Here is an 18,392-nt window from a genome sequence, read left to right on the forward strand (position 1 = left end):
GAAGGGGAAGCAGCCAGGTCACAGGGAGGAAGACTCTTCTGGACCTGATGGAGAAACTGGAGAAGAAGATGAGGATGTCGATGAAGATGAGGAAAAAAATCAGGCTGAATGAAGAGAGGAAGAAAAAAAAACATGGCAAACAGAATAATGAGGGCCCCATATAACCATGGTTTGACGATATTTGTTAGAGTGTCATGGATTTGGTACCTGGTTGGTTTTGTTTTGTTTTGTTTATTTTTAAATTGTATCTGTGATACAAACTCTAAGCTACCACCCACCCTTCTGAAGACCAAATAATATTTCCTCTGACAGCCCACCTTTCTCCATACATATTAATGTGTAGATAGACACAGAACAATTGTGATGGATTTTTAATGTCTTCACATCCTCTGGCAATTGGATAGATATTAGATGGTGTACTGGTTAGTTTGATGCCAATTCAAAGCAAGCTAGAGTCCTTTGGGAAGGAGGACTCTCAATTGAGAAGGTGCCTTCATCAGAATGGCCTGTGGGCAAGTCTGTAGGGCATTTTCTTAATTAATGATTGATGCAGGAGGGCCCAGCCAATTGTGGGTGTTGCCATCCCTGGGCTGGTGGACCTGGGTGCTATAGGAAAGCAGACTAAGCAAGCCATGGGGAACAAGCCAATAAGCAGTGTTTCTCTACCACCTCTGCATCAACTCCTGCCTCCAGATTCATGTCCTACTTGAGTTCCTGCTCTGAGGTCTCTCAATGATGAACTGAGATGTGCAACTGCAAGCTGAAATAAACCCTTTCCTTCCCAAGTTGCTTTTGGTAATGATGCTTTATCACAGCAGTAGAAACACCAAGGCAGGTGCCTTGTTGGTACAGCTAAGCTTTTGTTCAGTCTCTAAACTCTACTTGTTGTGCAATCATTTGCATAATAGATCTATTCTGTTTCCCAAGATAATTATTATAGAGAGTTCTAGGTGCTTTTAAATACTGCCACATATGAACACAGTGCAATTATATTGAGTGGGCACTGAAAGACCCCATCCAGTGGGACAGGACAGAAAAGAAAATGAAATTTCCAAAGTCTGTCCACAACAGCAAAAATAGCTGACATCCCATTATTTTTACTTATAAAAATAGTAATATCATGTGGTTCAGCCTAAAAATGAAGTCATAATATCAATAATTCCATTCCCACCTCCATAACAAGGTTTTGCTGTTAAGATTCTCAGTCACAAAAATATACCAAGTGACCAGAACATACAAAAACAACAGACTTTATTGGGTTTCTCTGGTTCCAAGACATTCTGTATGTTAATGATTCTTGATTTGAAAGGAGAGGCCCAAACTCCCTTAGCAGAAAGACAGTTGAAGGTCATTGGCCTCTGAAGATCCCCATTGCAAGGTAGCCATGAATTGTAATGGATATATTTATTTTACTACTGTTGCAAGCTGAGTTCCAATCAAATGTACTGCAGTTGAGTAAGTATGGTCATTGGAGTGCTGTGAGCTTACATCAGCAACTGAACATCTAATTGCAGTCATTAGTGTGTATAACTTTGGCATACTAATCTCTTAGTCCTCAAGCCAATGTCTGAGATAGACACTCTCACTGCATCTCCTCTACAGACAGGGAAATGGAGGCACACAATGGTCAAGTGACATTCTTGGCCACATATTGCAAATAAGAAATGAAGCCAGGACTTGAGCTCAGGTGAGCTGCATTTTTCAAAGGGGGGTAAGATTGGTGAAGAGAAGAAAACAACAGCCAAAGAAGAGCTTCTTTGAGTGCGTTTGCAGAAAATAATTGCAGAAGAATAAGGTAGAGAGTGGCAGAGGAAAGGAGATAAGAAGCAGTGGGTTATGTGAGAGGAAGAGGGTAAGAGAAAAATCTTAGACAAGCAGATTCAAACAATGATTTCTATCAGCCCTGCCTGGCTAGAGTACCTTCCATTTAGTACCTCACAGCTGATGTTGCGTGAGTTAGCAAAGGACAGGGGACACATATATTCCCAAATCAGTGACTTGTTTTGCCCAAGAACCTGATGGCTGCCTATTTCTGGAGATGGAGAAGAGAGCAAGGTGGCCTCCACAGTCAACAAAGTTTAGGATCTCTTATGATGTAAGAAGGCCAGGGTGGAGTCAAAGCTCTCATCATGATAAGGTCAGGGTAGATAGTCACACAAATCAGTCAGAGTTCTCGTGAGAAAGATTAATTTGTAACCTGAGAGCGAGTCAGAAGAAAACCTTGAGGTCAGTTTTTGTCGCTCTGAGCTATGTACAAGTTCAGATGTGCTCAAGGGGACTGTTGGGCACTTGTTTACTGTGAGGAACCACAGCTTGGGAAGCCATCTGCTTGATCCACTGACTCAAGTGATTTCATAGAAGCCTAAATTACACTTAAAACAACATTTTTTTTTCTTTTTGGTTTTTCGAGACAGGGTTTCTCTGTGTAGCCCAGCTGTCCTGAATGTCCTGGAACTCACTCTGTAGACCAGGCTGGCCTTGAACTCAGAAATCCACCTGCTTCTGCCTCCCAAGTGCTGGGATTAAAGGCATGTGCCACCACTATCCAGCTTAAAACAACCTTTAATTGCCCAACACAAACAACCTCCACAGGTCTCTCCATTCCTGCTTCTTCTCTTCTAAATTTCCCTTTCTGCTTTCTTCCATTTCCCCTCCATCCCTCTCCTTCCCTTCATATTTCCTTCTGTGTACAACTAATTCAATCATAGTTAATAAAAAATAATGGTGCCTCAAATGAGAAATTAGAAGAAACTGCTTTAGGAGGGAATAGTAAATGAGGAAAGCATAATTTTTAGAGAAGGCATGTGAATGGATCATCAAAGGGAAGTTCTAGAAATCAGGGATGAGAAGAGGAATACAGACAAGAGTTACCAAACATGTGATAAAAATGGAGCTATTATCCAGGGTTGCTGGTACTGTGAATGTAAATTGCATGCAGAAAGTGACACTGGAAAGTTGACATGGCCAGCTGTGATGGTCTCAAAGAAAATGGATCTATAGGCTCACAGTGAGTGGCACTATTAGAAGCTGTGGCCTTACTGGAGCAGGTGTGGCTTTGTTGGAGGAAGTGTGTCAGTGTGGGTGGGCTTTGAGGTCTCAGATGTTCAAGACAGGCTTGAGCAAGTCAAGAGACTGTGGGTCACAGCTGTCTAAGGATCCAGATGTCCAACTGTCAGATCCTTCTCCATCACCATGTCTGCCTGCTTCCTACAATGCTTCCCACCATGATGATAATGGCCTAAACCTCTGACACTGTGAGCCAGCCCCAATTAAATGTTGTCCTTTATAAGAGTTGCCATGGTTATGGTGTCTCTTCACAACAATGGAACCTTAAGACACCAGCAAAGTGCTTTTGCCTGGTTGGATTGGTAACAACACCCTGATGTGAATGCCCCTACTTCTCCTCTAAGTGTGTATTTGGTCAGCCATATCCTTGTTACAATATGATTCAAATTCACTTATTTTTCTCATATTTGAGTGCCTGTGGTCCACACATATCTACAGTGATGGGGCTGCACTGTCTAGTGTGACTTCACAGAGGAAACAGTGGTCCAAAAATTTTGATAAAATACTGCTGGGTGCCCTTCTGGGGAATTTCATACAGGAGTGAGATATAGTCAGATTTCCAGTCAAAAATGATAAATTAAGCTAGTCAGAGCGTAAGTAGCCATAGCTAAATTTATGCTCAGAATTTAGAACTGAACTCCTTGTAAGATGTGACTCCTTAAATAATTTAAACGGGAAAGGAAGATGTCTTATTATACCTATTGCTTGGCATTAATGAAGTAAATAAGCACCTTAGGTTTCTCCACCCACTCACTAATAGCACAAGAGTAGAGGACATTTAATCCAGCAACATGACTACTCTGGCAAGGGATCACATTGAAAGACCTAGGTCTATATAATCTGGCTGAAATACAGACAAACCCTTAGCATGCACCTTTAATAAAATAAAATAAAATAAAATAAAATAAAATAAAATAAAATAAAATAAAATAAAATAAAATAAAAAATAAATAAATAAAACAATAAATAAAACCAATGATGTTTCATTGAGGGGCAGACAAAGTGATGAATCAGAGAAAGATTTAGCACAATGAGTCAGAGATAGGATACACCTAACTCTCATGAGAACAGACAGAAGAGAAGCCAGTTAAGAGCAATGCAGGGAAAGAAGTTGAATTGAATGCAGTTGAGCTGCTACAGTTGCATGCAGTTTCGTTCAGTTCCATTCATTTCCTGCAGTTAGAGCAGTACAGTTTACTGAGTTCAGAGGCAATTTTTCTAAGCAGAGCAATTCTGTCAGAAGCTAAAAGAAGCCAATTTCAATCAGTCAGCTTGGAGAGGAGTTTGAGCCAGAAGAGCTGATTTGAACCAACCAGCCAGAGTTTCAGAAAGAGCTAGAAAGAATGAGTTTATTCAGCAGTAAGTCTCAGAGGCTGAAACATTCTAGGCATAGGTTAGCAGATGGAGGCTGGAAGCTGAAGCCTTCAAGGTCCAGGCTTGCAGAAGATTAGATTGTACAGAAACTAGAAGTTTCCAGGCCTAGGCCTATGGATAGTTAGATAGATACTCTCTGGGCTCAGGCTACGCCATGTATTTGTAAAGCTTAGGTACAGCTCTCATGTCATTCCTCAGTCTGAGGAAATAAAAGAGACATTTGCACCCAAGGGATTTACTCATCATTTTAAATCGCCTGATTCCCAAACCTTCTTTTCATTCTCTTTTCTACTTCCATGCACATAAATTTAATGAAATTGTGTACACAAAGCCATTGGCTGGGCTCTGTCTTCCAGGAGGCCTCAGAGAGTTATTTTGTTCTGAGATCTGTCTCTATCTCTCTGTTTTTCTGTCTGGGTCTGTCTGTCTGTCTGTCTGTCTCTCTCTGTCTCTGTCTCTCTCTGCCTCTGTCTGTGTGTGTGTGTGTGTGTGTGTGTGTGTGTGTGTGTGTGTGTGTGTGCTTGATCCTTTAACCCAGTTGGATATATTATCAGCTACAGGTTTCTACAACAATCCAGCAGAGAGATAAGGATCACTAAAGTCAAGGCTATGGCTGTAGGAATACAGAAAAAGACTGGATGCCCATCTAGGATGCAGAAGCTTCATTTTCTAGCTCTGTCTCTTGTCTCCTGCTTACTGTTCTCAATCTTCCTACCTCTTGCTTTTCACCTACAGCCTGGACATTCATGCTACGCAATATTTATTATGTGTTGAATCTACAGAGGACCCTAATCTACAGAGTTCTGGGGTTAGATACATATTCTCCCTTCTCTATCTTCCTTGCAATGGAGTCAAGACGTTCATAGAAGGTTCCTGACCTCAGTCACACATGTTAAACTGAACTAGGACCTTTGTTTCTTGTTAAATTTCTTTTCAAGAGCCTGAAGAGATAGCTCAATTGGCAAAGCACTTGCCTTACTAGCATGAAGACCTGAGTTTGATCCTCAGAACCCATGTTAAGAAGCAGGGCCTGATGGCTGGGCAAGTATAATCTCAGTGCTGGGAAGTAGAAATAGACACATCTCTGGGTTTCCTTGCTCAACCACCTTAGCCTGATTAGTAAGCTCCAAGCCAATGGAAAAGTTCTTCAAAACAAGGCGAATGTGGCTACTGAGGAATAACCCCCAAGGTTGTCCTTGCATACATACCTGCAGATGTGGATGTCCATGCATGCATTCAGACTCACTCCTTTCAGTTTTTCTGTTAATGGGATGAGCAAAATAGTGATGCTGATCTAATGGTTGTCAGAGGATTACAGTGGATGATAAAGGGAAAGTTCTTAGGCAGTGCGTTCTCAGAGCACATCAGTAACTTCTCCTGTCTTTACCTATGAAAGTTTTCAAAGAATCGCATACTATCCCATAAGTAATACAAATGAAGAATTGTTTAGATAGCTAGGGACACACTTGTGTAGATTCTACCTTGATATTCTGCCCATATTCTCCCTTTGGACTCAGCTTCTGTCTTTGCCTTTGGAAGGTAAGGAAAACTCATTGTCTTTTCCACTCTCATTTCTTACATTCTGCACTTACCCATGACCAGTGATCTTATATTCACTTAGGTGACCAACACACTTAGTGACTGTAACAGTTCCAGTCACACCAGTAAAACCTTTCACTCAAAGTTTTTGAGACTTGTAACAGTAACTTTTATTTACCTGAAGTAATTCTCATCTTGAAGTCTTACTGCTGAATAAGCTCGCTCTTTCTTTTTCTGAACTCTGGCTGGCTGACTCAACTCAATTCTGAGTTAACTTCTGTCAAAGCTCACTGATTCAAACTGGCTTCTTTCAGCTTCTGACTGTATTTCTCTGGTTGGCTTCATACTAACTTTGGCAATATGATCTAATCTTCTGGCTCCTTCTCATTCTCCGGCTCATTCTGTCTTCACGCCGTGTCTAGCTTGTTCTCTCTCTCTCTCTCTCTCTCTCTCTCTCTCTCTCTCTCTCTCTCTCTCTCTCTCTAACCTGTCTCTGTACAACTGTCCTGATACAAGCTGCTCTCTTTTCTTCCCTCTCTTGGTGCTACTCTTAAGTAGCCTCTCCTTTCTGTTCTTGTGAGAGTTGGGCATATCATATTCTGTTAAATATTTCTCAGATTTATCACTTTGTCTGTTTTTCAATTAGACATTATTTTCAACATGGATGTTTCCTTCTATGAACTAACTTTACCTTCATTGTTTGGGTTTAAGGATGTATACTAAGGGTGTGTCTGTATTCTAGCCAGAGTAGCCATGTTGATGGATTAAAATCCCTCTACAGAGGATATTTTTCTATTCTGTCTTAATTTTTAACTTTGATCATACTATTATAAAGAGGTTGTTTAAAAGTACTGACAAAACCAAATAATTATGTTTTATTTAACTCATTATTTTTTCACTTTATCGCCAAACAAACCTTGTTCATAGATCATATTTGACCTATGTGCTATAAATTATATTACCTCCTATAACATATAGCCTTCTTCAAAAATAATGTGAATCATGGCCAGGCATGGTGGCGCATGCCTTTAATCCCAGCACTCGGGAGGCAGAGGCAGGCAGATTTCTGAGTTTGAGGCTAGCCTGGTCTATGAAGTGAGTTCCAGGATATCCAGGGCTATATACAGAGAGAGAAACCCTGTTTGGAAAAACCAAAATAATAATAATAATAATAGTAATGTGAATCATGCTACAGATTGGAAGAAAGAAGAGAGATGGAGGAACAGGATTAAGTGATGTGACCTAGGATATGAGAGCCATAAAACAATCACCTGTTTTTGACAATAGAAGACATAGAAAACTGAGCTGGGCAGGGGTATGGAAAAAGGAAACTTCATCAGTGGAATCAGCTTACGATCACAGTTGAAACCCAGTCCAAATCAACAACCCAAACATTTTTAAAAACTCTTTTTTTCTTTTTTTTTTTTTGAGACAGGGTTTCTCTGTGTAGCCCTGGCTGTCCTGGAACTCACTTTGTAGACCAGGCCGGCCTCAAACTCAGAAATCCTCCTGCCTCTGCCTCCCGAGTGCTGGGATTAAAGGCGTGCACCACTACCGCCCTGCCAAACATTTTAATAGAAAGAGTATAACAACAAAAATTAAACACCATCATTACATTTTCAATGTATTTGTCAATTAGAGATGTTTCATGAGGTACCAGTTAGGGATGCATGCAGAAGTCTATAAAACCCTTACTGCTTGGGGTGCACCTTAGAATACTTCAGTAAGATTAACTGATGAGCAATGAGTGAAAGACTGGCAAAACTGTGGCAAGAGTTAACAGCAGGGAACACTACATAGAGTTTATCATTCTTGCCTACTGCTCTTGGTGTTTGAAAATTTCCAAAGCAGAGTGCTCTTAGAAGTAAAAGCAAGGATTCTGTATTTTAGACTTTAAAATTCCCACTATAGAGCAATGCAAGGCAGAATTTATAGTTTATACCAGTTTTTCTTTTCCTCTTCCTAAGAAAGATTCCCTGTGGGCTCTACATATAAGGGAGGAGAGTCTCCCTCACTTTATGTAGTGTCTATGAAAGATAGAAGCTTGTCTTCTATTCCTAAAGGGAGCCTAAAGAACTTCACAGAGATAAGATTAGATCTGAGGTTCCACCTGTAAACCAGGGCAGCATCAATAATCCATCTAACCAAAAACATCTCAGAGGAGAGAATAGACCACCCACCACTGAAAAACTTGTAAAACTGAGAAATCATTCCGGATCTAGGGAAGGAATGTGAGGCAAGAGGTCAGTCCATTTTTCTATCCTTTATCTTCACCCAGATTGCTCTACTTCTACATCTGTTCCGTATTTGTTTCACATTCAATATCTTCATAGATCAATGTGCTCCCACTTTGTTCTCATCCTGTCTTTATATTTTTTCCCCTTTCTCTCCCTCTCTTTACTTTTCCTACCCGTTTTCCTCTCTCAAATAATATACTCTAGCCAGGTTGCAGAGTGTCTGTGCTTCTGCCTACAAAAAAAAAAATGAGACTTTTCTATATTATCTAATAGCTTGTCTGTATTTCTTTCTTTTCAATCTGTTTCATGAGAACTGTTTCATACTCTCTATTGTTTTTGCCTACAGTTTCCCCTGCGTTTATGGTCATCTTGTCTACATTTTCTCTATTATCTCAGTATTAATAATTAGTCTTATCATTTTTCTTCTTTTAACTTCCCTTTACTTTCTAAAAGAACTGGTGTTTACAGCATTATTGTTTTTGCAGTTGATTGTTACTCCATTTTCAAAGTGGTTCTACTCTTGGATAATGACTATTCTTGCAGGCAATATTAAACTCGTGGGAGAAGACAGCGGGTAAAGCTTGGTGCCTTGATGTTCTCTCAGAGATGTTTAACCCCCTACTGTAACCTAGTTCCTCTCAAATACTGCAAGGAATTTTACTGTAAGGAGAAAGGTCATCTAAATAAACAAAAAGAACTCAGCCAGTGATCTAACTCATAATGTAAAAGTCCTAACTAAAATAAAACAAAACAAAAATACAAACACATGTAACATGAAAACCAAAACAGCATGTGTCTTGTCAAATCTACCAATTCTAGATGAATGTCCCCCAATATGAGTGACATCGAAGAAGTTCCAGATGAAGAATCAAAAGATTATTGATGAATATGGTCAAAGGGAAAGAAATAAGACATGAATGAACTTCAGAATGAATTCCAAGAAAACATAAACAGCTGAATGAAATACAGAAGTCAGCACAGAATATGAAAATAGAATCCATCAAAAAGAAGTAGTGAGGAAAAACAAATCTTAGATAATATTACAAATGAAAAGCTCCATAGTCAAATAAAAAGCTTTACAGAAAGTCTCACCAAAAAATAGATCAGAGGGCTTGAAGATGAGGTAGCGAAATTAGTATGTTCATCCAAAGACAATGACATTGAAAAAATGCAAAATTTTACAACACAAATTAGACCAAGCCCAGAAATTATGAACTTAAAAGAAGACCTCTGTGTCAAATGTATAGAAAATATTTTCAATATAATCATAACAGAAAATTCCCAATTTAGGTGAAGGCAGACCCAAGCACACAAGGTACACAGAATACCACATAAAAACACCAGAAAAGAAACTTTCCCATTTCACATTATAGCTTAAACAATATACAGAATGAAAAAAGTGTATGGAGAACTGTCAGGGGAGAACACAAAGCCACGTATAAATCAGACCCATTGAATAACTACTCATATCTCAACAGAAATTTGAAAAGCCAAAAGACATAATATAGTGAAAATTTGGAAAGACCTCAGTTGCCAACCTAGACTACTATACCAGAAACATTATCCCTCATAATTGATAGAGAAAGAAATAAATTACATGATGAAAGAATTTATGTCTACTAACCCAGCTCTACAGAAGACACTGAGGAATTCTTCAGACTGAAGAGAATGATAAACTTTCCCATGAATCTAGAGGGAAAAGACACTAGAGAAGTAATTAAACAATGAGAATTGGGAAAACATCAAATACTACACAATCACAAAATGACAGAGATTTACACACACTTTAAAAATAACTCCTGATAGCAATGATATCAATCCCCCCAATTAAAAGACAAAAATTAACAGATCAGATTTAAAGGTGATCTATTTGCTCCCTCCAAGAAACACATTTGCCATCAAGGATAAACACAATCTTAGGTTGAAAGGATGGAGAAAGGTATCCCAAGCAAGGGGAATGAGGGAAAGCTAGTGTGAAGTTCGAATACTTGAAAAAGTAGACATTAAGCCAAAACTAGTCAAAGAGACAAAGTCACGACATACTGATTAAGAAACAGTCTACCAAGAGGACATTATGGCTCTAAGCATATATACACTATACACAGATGTGCCCAATTTTATAAAACAAACATGACTAGATGTAGAGTCACAGATTAACTTCAACCCAATAATAGTGGATGACTTCAGTAGTAACTCATTCTTACCAATGAGCCAGTGATCTCAAGACACACACACACACATACAGAAAGAGAGAGAAAGAGACAGAGACAGAGAGACAGAGAAACAGATATCTGAGTTAAAATAACATCATAGAGCCAACACAGACATCCATAGAACACGCCATCCACACACTTGCAAAATCTATATTCTCAGCAGCCCATAGACCTACCTCTAAAACAGATCAAACAAAGCATGTCTCATCTAGTGCAGTAAATTTAAAATAATTTCCTGTATTATATCTGATTACTTGGGATGTAACCACAAATTCAAGCAAGAGAAACTATACAACATACAAAAATGAATGGAGATTGGACAACACACTGTGGAGTGGAGAAAGGAAATTTAAAAGTTCCCAGAATCAAAAGAAGGTAGAAGCACTCAAACCAAAACCTAGGGCATAAAATAAAACCAGTCATAGGAAGCTTATAAATGCCTACTTCAAAAGAAAAAAAAAATCAGAGACATCTCTAATAACTTAGGCACCTCAGGGCCTTAGAAAAACAAGAAAAAGCCAAATCTAAATTAGTAAACAGAAATACTTAGAATAGGGGCAGAGCAGAAGTGATTTAGAAATAAAAAAATTACACAAAGAATGAGTAAGCTGAATAGTTGGTTCTTTGAAAGAGATGGACAAACCCTAAGCCAAACCAACCAAAGGAAAGAAGAACCAAAACTAATAAAATTAGAGATGAAAAGGGAGACAGTACAGTGGATACCAATAAATTCTAGAAACCCTTTAGGAAGGACATACCCTGAAGGCATGTATCTCACTAACTTGGGAAGTCTAAATGAAATGGATAAATTTATAGATGTATATAATCAGCAAAATTAAACCAAGCAAAGTAATTTAAATAGATTAATAGCCGGCTATTGAGATGGGTTAGGCTGACTCCATGACAGGCTTCAAACTAGCAGTTCAGGAGACTAGGCCTAAATCTCTGTTTCCTAGAACTGGGCAAATCCAGGCAAGTCCAGGCCTCAGAGGTTGCTCTACCAACTAGCCTGAGGTAAGGACAGTGGGTCAGCAGCAGTTTCCAGACTTCCCCAGCAACAGTTTCTAGCCCCCACCCCCTCCCCAGCAATAGTTTTGGAATGTCCCTAAGATAGAGCCAACAGATAAATATAGAGGTCACCTACCCCTCCCTGGCATTCCCTTAATATGCTTAAAGTCAGTTCTGTGGGGTCTCTCCATCTTTGTAGATGATAGACCCCAGCATACTGGACCTCTGCAGAATAAAAACTCCTTGTGTTTACATATATTTGAGTCTGGGGTATCATTCTTCAGCGAACCATGGACCCTTACACTATGAGCTTTAAGCAGTCATTTTACTTATTATTATTTTAATTATTTTATGTGTATGAGTGTTTTGGAATACCTCTTAGCAGTTGATGGCTGCTATAGGAGGAATCATTTTTCTTCAGGAGTGTGACTGCTGGTGGGTTGTTCCTGCTTGCACAAGCAGTATTAATTGGGCTTATTGCTTTACTATTTTTATAAAAGGATATGGAAGGTGGGAGGGACATATGCTACGGGGTTTCAAGTGTGCAGGAGGGGCAAGTTGGGGCTAGATAGGGCTAGAAAATATTATATATTTGTATGAAATGTAAATTAAAAAGTAATACCAATGCTTCTCAAACGGTTTTTAAAAGTAGGAAATTAAGGAAGCTACCAAATTTTTTATGAAGCCATTGATCTGAAACCAGAAAAAGACCCAACAACAACAACAACAAGAACAAAAGAAGTTAAAACTAATCTTCCTAATACATCAATCAAAATACCATTCACCATGACCATGTTGGTTCATTATTGAGATTCAGGGATGGTTCAACATGCAGAAATCAATAAATGTATTACATCACACAAATGGACTCAAGGATAAAAATCAAAGATCCATCAATGACACAGACTTGTAATAAAATCCAACATCACTTCATGACTAAGAGTGAACCTAAAGAAACTAGGGATAGGAAGAACATATTTAACATAATAAAGACCTTATAGGATAGATCTATAGCCAACGTTATGCTAAATTTAAAAAACTCAAGCATTTCACTACAGTTGGGAACTACCAAATCAAAGGATGTCTTTATTTGGTAGTGATTAAAGTCTTAGCCAAAACAGTATGGAAAGAGAAGAAAATAAAAGAGATATAAAAAGAAAATGAAGAAATTAAAGCATCTTTAATTTCTGTTGGTATGATTCTACAAATAAGGAACGGAAAAGATGCAACCAGAGACCTTATGGATCTCTTAAACATTTCTATCAACACTGGATAACTTCTACTCCAAGCCAGTATCTTTCATATGTAAAAATGCTAAACACAAACAAAGAGAAATCAGGGACACAATTGCATTTACAATTTCTTTAAAACAAAATTATCTTGGCGAGATGGCGAGATGACTCAGTGGGTATAAATAATTCCACAGAAACCTGACAACCTGAGTTTGGTTTTAGAACCCACATTGGGGAAGGAGAAAACTGTCTCTATAAAGTCATCTGATCTCCATACATGCTACATTGTATTCTCTGCTACCCTACTACATATCAAACGCACACACACACACACACACACAGAAGCTTTTAATACCTCAGAATAAACCTAACTATGGAAGTGCCTGTCCTTTAAAATGGAAGTGTTAAAACACTGACAAAAGAAAGAGAAAACACTGGAATACAGAAAGACATCCTAAATTCATGAATTAGAAGAATTAATATTGTGAAAATGTCACCCTTCTAAAAGTTATCTAAATATTTAAAAAAATTCCATTAACAATTCAACACCTTTTTTTTTCAAAAATAGCAAAAAAAAAAAAAAAAAAAAAAAACCCTTAAAATTCATATGGAAGCCCAGAAGACCCTGGGTAGTAAATACAATCTTGAAAAACAGAATAGTGCTGCAGGTATCATCATTCATTATTTAAAATTATAATATTTATAGCTGGGCATGGTGGCGCACACCTTTAATCCCAGCACTTGGGAGGCAGAGGCAGGCAGATCTCTGAGTTCGAGGCCAGCCTGGTCTACAAAGTGAGTGCCAGGACAGCCAGGGCTACACAGAGAAACCCTGTCTCGAAAAACCAAAAAAAAAAAAAAATTATACTACTTAGCCATCTAAAAACAAAATCATATTATTGCATAAAAACAGACATGTAGTTCAATGGAATAAAAAAGAGGATCCAGATATAAATCCACATAGCTACAGCCATGTGACTTTTAACAATGATTCTAAAATATATGCATTGGAGAAAGGACAGTCTCTTCAACAAATGGAGCTGGGCAAATGGTGCCAAAATGTAGAAGAATGAAATGAGGTCCTTATCTCTTTCAACTCCCAATGTTGAGTGAGAAACTCTGAAACTGTCAGAGGAAAGCTATGGAAAGCACGCCAAGATAGAAAAAGAAGTAAGGACCTCTGATGGGGACCGCAGTTGTTTAGTCAAGATCAACAGCTGACCATTGGGACTTCATGAAATTAAAAAGCTCTGAACAGCTAAGAGGAGAGTTGAGCAGAGACACATCCTGTATGATGGGAGAAAATCTTTACCAGCTAAACATCTGATGGTGACTAACCTCCACAATATACAAAGGACTCAAAACATTTTTTGAAAAATTATGATCAACAAGTGGGCTACCAAGATGAACAGATGTCTCTCAAAAGGTGAAAATCATGAAAAAAAAAAAAGTTCCGCCTCACAGCTACCAGAAAAATGTAAATGAAAACTGCATTAAAATTCTATATTCACCCCTGTCAGAAGGGCAGACATTAGGAGAAATATGCTGGTGAAGATGTAGATGGACAAAAACCTTTATATACTTCTGGTAGGGATGCAAACTAGGCCATAAAGTAGGGATATCAGTTTGGAGATTCCCTAAAAATCTAAGGTCTGCCACGAGAGCCAGCTGCAGCACTCCTGATTGTTTACTGGAACATTCCAAGTCCACAGTTCGCAGAGACATTTGCACATGCACGCTCTTTTCACAATACACATGCACACTCTTTTCACAATACACATGCACGCTCTTTTCACAATACACATGCACGCTCTTTTCACAATACTCTTGTTACAGACCCTCCCTAGGTGTCCAGCAACAAGACAAAGGCAGTGTATTATATATTCACAATGGAAAGGTTTTAGGATTTTTTTCGAAGAATCAAGTTTTGTCTCTTTGATGGGTCTGGAGCTCATTTCTGTAAGGAAATCCAGCCAGTCTCCGAGAAACAAGCAACAGTGGCTGGGTGGGGACATGGCTCAGCGGGTATAGCACTTACTATGCAAGGGCTAGGACTGGAGTTTGGAACTAATGATTCCCAGAATCCATGTAGTAGCTGTGGATTCTTCATAATTCCAGTGATTGGAAGACAGAGAAGGATCCCGAGCACAAGCTGGCTAGCTAACCTGCACAAACCGGTGACCCCTGCCTCAGTAAATAAAGAACAATCAGAGGATATGTGTCAATGTGTGCCCATGTGGTCCCTGAAACTGGCTTACTTGTGTACTCATATCCAAATGAACATGCATACGTGCATACACACCCACCTATCCACACAAAGACGAATATCATGTGTCCTTTCTCCTTTGTTGTTCTTATGTACAGATAAGTACATTTATGTGTACATGTGCCATGAATGTAGATGGGGAATGGTGTAGGGAAATGATGTGGCCTGCTGGTAAGTGGGGGTGGGGGTGGGCTAAAGAAGAATCAAGCAGGAAGTCTGGTTGGTGTATGCTCATTGAATGTATCTTTGTGCGAAAGTATCCTTATATAAAATGAATATATACCATGAAAATTTAAAAACTTGAAAACCAAACCATAATCATAGGCTCTTGGGCATCTCGTTCCTCAGGATTCCAATAAAAGTTTCAGCAGAAGCCTGAAGCAATACCGTCATATATATGTATGAACCTTAAGAGTTCTGTCATTTCTGATATTCCAGTGTTAGAATACTAGAGAACGGCTGGGATCTTCATTTTACATAAAATAATTTTTAGAAATTTAGTGAAAATGTATTTCTTCCCAGGGTGCAGTTGGCTGACCTGCTTCTGCATCTTCTTCAGCTGCTGAGGCAGCTCCCCTCTTGGTGTCCTGGGCAAATTATTTAAACTCTGTTCTGATGCAGGTCTGCTGAGTGCTTAGCTGAGAAGCTCCTGAGGGGCTTCTGGCCTCCAAATCTTGCACTGCCCATCACTCAGAAGCTACCCCAGGGGGCTCTAAGCTTATAATTGGGAATTTTCTTTCGGGGTTCATGGAAACAGCGGTGTTAAGTAAGACGAGGTTACTGAGGTTGGTCCAGATCATGCCTTCACTTGGGCCTTGCTCAGAGATGTATTCACTGTGTGTATTCTCAGTTGACTGTTGAGTGCCTTTCTTCTGCTTGTCATCCTCGGGTGACATGATGGAACCCAACGAACAGTGGCAACAGCCTCAGCCCTGGTTAAATGTTGAGCAAAAAGGAGTCCTTGTCCAAGAGGTCAAAGATAAGGCTTCATTATTTCATGGGCACACATGTCTTGATTTCTCAACTTTGGTAGGAAACCTTGGATGTGTGTTGGGACTCGGTGCTGGTTCTGAACTGAAAAGCACTCCTCTAATTCAACAAATAATAAAGGCACATCATACAAACCACAGTGTCAAGGGTAGCTAATTCAGTGTGGATTCAAATATGCTTGCTGCAAGGGAAGAATGTGGTCAAAGGGGTTTCCCCGATAGCTTCTGAGTCTCCACTGGTCATTATTCATTGGCTCACAATGTGGAAGCTGAAGTTCTCTTCTGAGGAGAGAAAGCTGGCACCTCAAGAGGGTCCAGGGAAAAGGTACAGAACCAAGTCTAAAACTCCAGTGCCTGCCAGAACCTGGCGTGGTATTAGACAAAGCAGGAAGCCACCATGGGAAGACGAAACAGTAGCCCACCAAACGCAAGTTCACTGTTGTACTCTCAGCTGACTTAGGTACTGCTCAGGGCTTGCTGGCTCAGCCTTGACGACACCTAGATTAAAGATGAGAATCCCACTAAGTTCTCCTTTACTTTCACGCATCTCTCGTTGCCTAATGTTAAACCACTAATTTAGGTCATAAAGTAAAATGGCGACTCGCCTGCTCTCGTGACGGCAGTAATTATCATTAGCTGTCTGTCCTCCCAGCTCAGCCTGGTTGGAAGTTCCACATTTTTGAAGTTTTGGGTTCTTTCTTATTTAAGCTCGAAGGCCTTCATCTTGCTGCTTGATAATGCAGAAGAGTATCATTATTGATGTTTTAGATCGATAGATAGCCACATCTCGATCTTCTAGGGAGTTTGTTATATGCAGTCCTCTGTCTCGCATTGATCCTTCTGAGCAAGCATTGCACAAGGGGAAGACATTATCCTGTCTTAAAATTATAAAGCAGAGGAAGTGGCAACATAACAAATATTTTTAAAAATATTTTCTATATAGATCAAACTTCTAAGGGACAGAGAAAGCATCTTATTTATTTCCACCTAACCAAGATCACTAGCTTTGTGATACCTGACAAAATCACTTAGATTGTTTACATTATAGCCCTACTGAGATGGAAATCTCTTCATTTATTGCAACCCTCCCTGCCCCCCAAGTACGTCATGTTAAGGCCAAGGATTCAAATGATCTAGTGCCTACTGTGGCTAATGGTCAACCCTGCTTATGAAGGTTAAAAGTAGAAAGAGAAAAGAATTTGGAATCCCCATACTTTCCAGTGTTACTATGAAAACATTGTGTACATGTCCCCCTATGACTGGCCTTGCTGGGATGTAATGTGGGCAAGTCCCCACCTAGTGAACTAGCCTTGTTCTCTGCTGGGATGTGGTATGGTCCTATACTCCTAGCCTTCTAATTCTTTTATATGAAGCAATTACCACTGACTCTCACAATATTTGGGAAATATTGTAGTAGATGTCAACTGCACACATAGAATCAGCTTCCTAATTTCAGTTATTTCTGTCCTTAGGTTGATTTTCCTTCCTCTTCCTCCTCCTCCTCCTCCTCCTCCTCCCCCCCCTCCTCCTCCTCCTCCTCCTTCTTCTTCTTTTTCTTCTTCTTCTTTCTTCTCCTTCTTCTTCCTCTTCCTCTTCTTCTTCTTCCTCTTCTCCTTCTTTTTAAGATACAGGGACTTGCTTTTTCTTGCACTTAACTTTTGCTTGAATGTTTCCTGTTCATCCTAATAAAACTTTCCTAATTTAAAGTTCTCCAAGAGAACAAGCGGGGCTCCCATTCTCCCTTCCCCCAGAAGGCTCCTTAGCTTTAGAAAAATCCACTCATCTTTCAGGATGCTTGCAGTAGACAGAATGCTTTGCTCATGGGCCTTCATTCACTTTCCTTGTAGTTCATGGACTGTACCTCCCATTCTCCAAGGATGTTGAACTTATTTTGGCCAGTGGAATAAGAGCAGTAGGGACTGGCTGAGCTTTGAAATGAGATCTTATGACTCATTCCAGCCTTCCAGAACCTTCTACCATTCACTTACGTGAAGGCAGGACATAACCTAAGTAGCTGTTGCTCTTTTAGGCATTTTAGAGTGAGAGACTTGGTGCCTGAAACAGAGTTGTGACTTTGTGCCTATACCAGATGACATCAATATAAACCTACAACTTAGCTGAGGCTAACTGACCTCCAGATAAACACACAAGAAAGTAATGGGTAATGATCATGCCTGTAATGCCAGCATGGGGGAGACTGAGGCAGGGAAATCATGAATTTAAAGTCAACCTGGGCTCTATAGAAAGACTCTATCTATAAGTAAGGCAGGGAGCCATATAGAAAGGAATGGGTTTGCTGTTGTTTGTTTGTTTGTTTTTACATGCCATTGAAAAATTTGAAGTTGTTACTCTGCAATAATACAGAAACAGCTGTCCTAAAAAATGGTGTAACATTATTGTGAAGTGGCTCTTTCCTGTGTACACCATCTCTGAACATTTCCTGTGTCAACATCCCTGTGACAGCCATT

This window comes from Mus musculus, chromosome 19 (genome assembly GCF_000001635.26).
Source record: "Mus musculus strain C57BL/6J chromosome 19, GRCm38.p6 C57BL/6J".
NCBI lineage: Eukaryota > Metazoa > Chordata > Mammalia > Rodentia > Muridae > Mus > Mus musculus.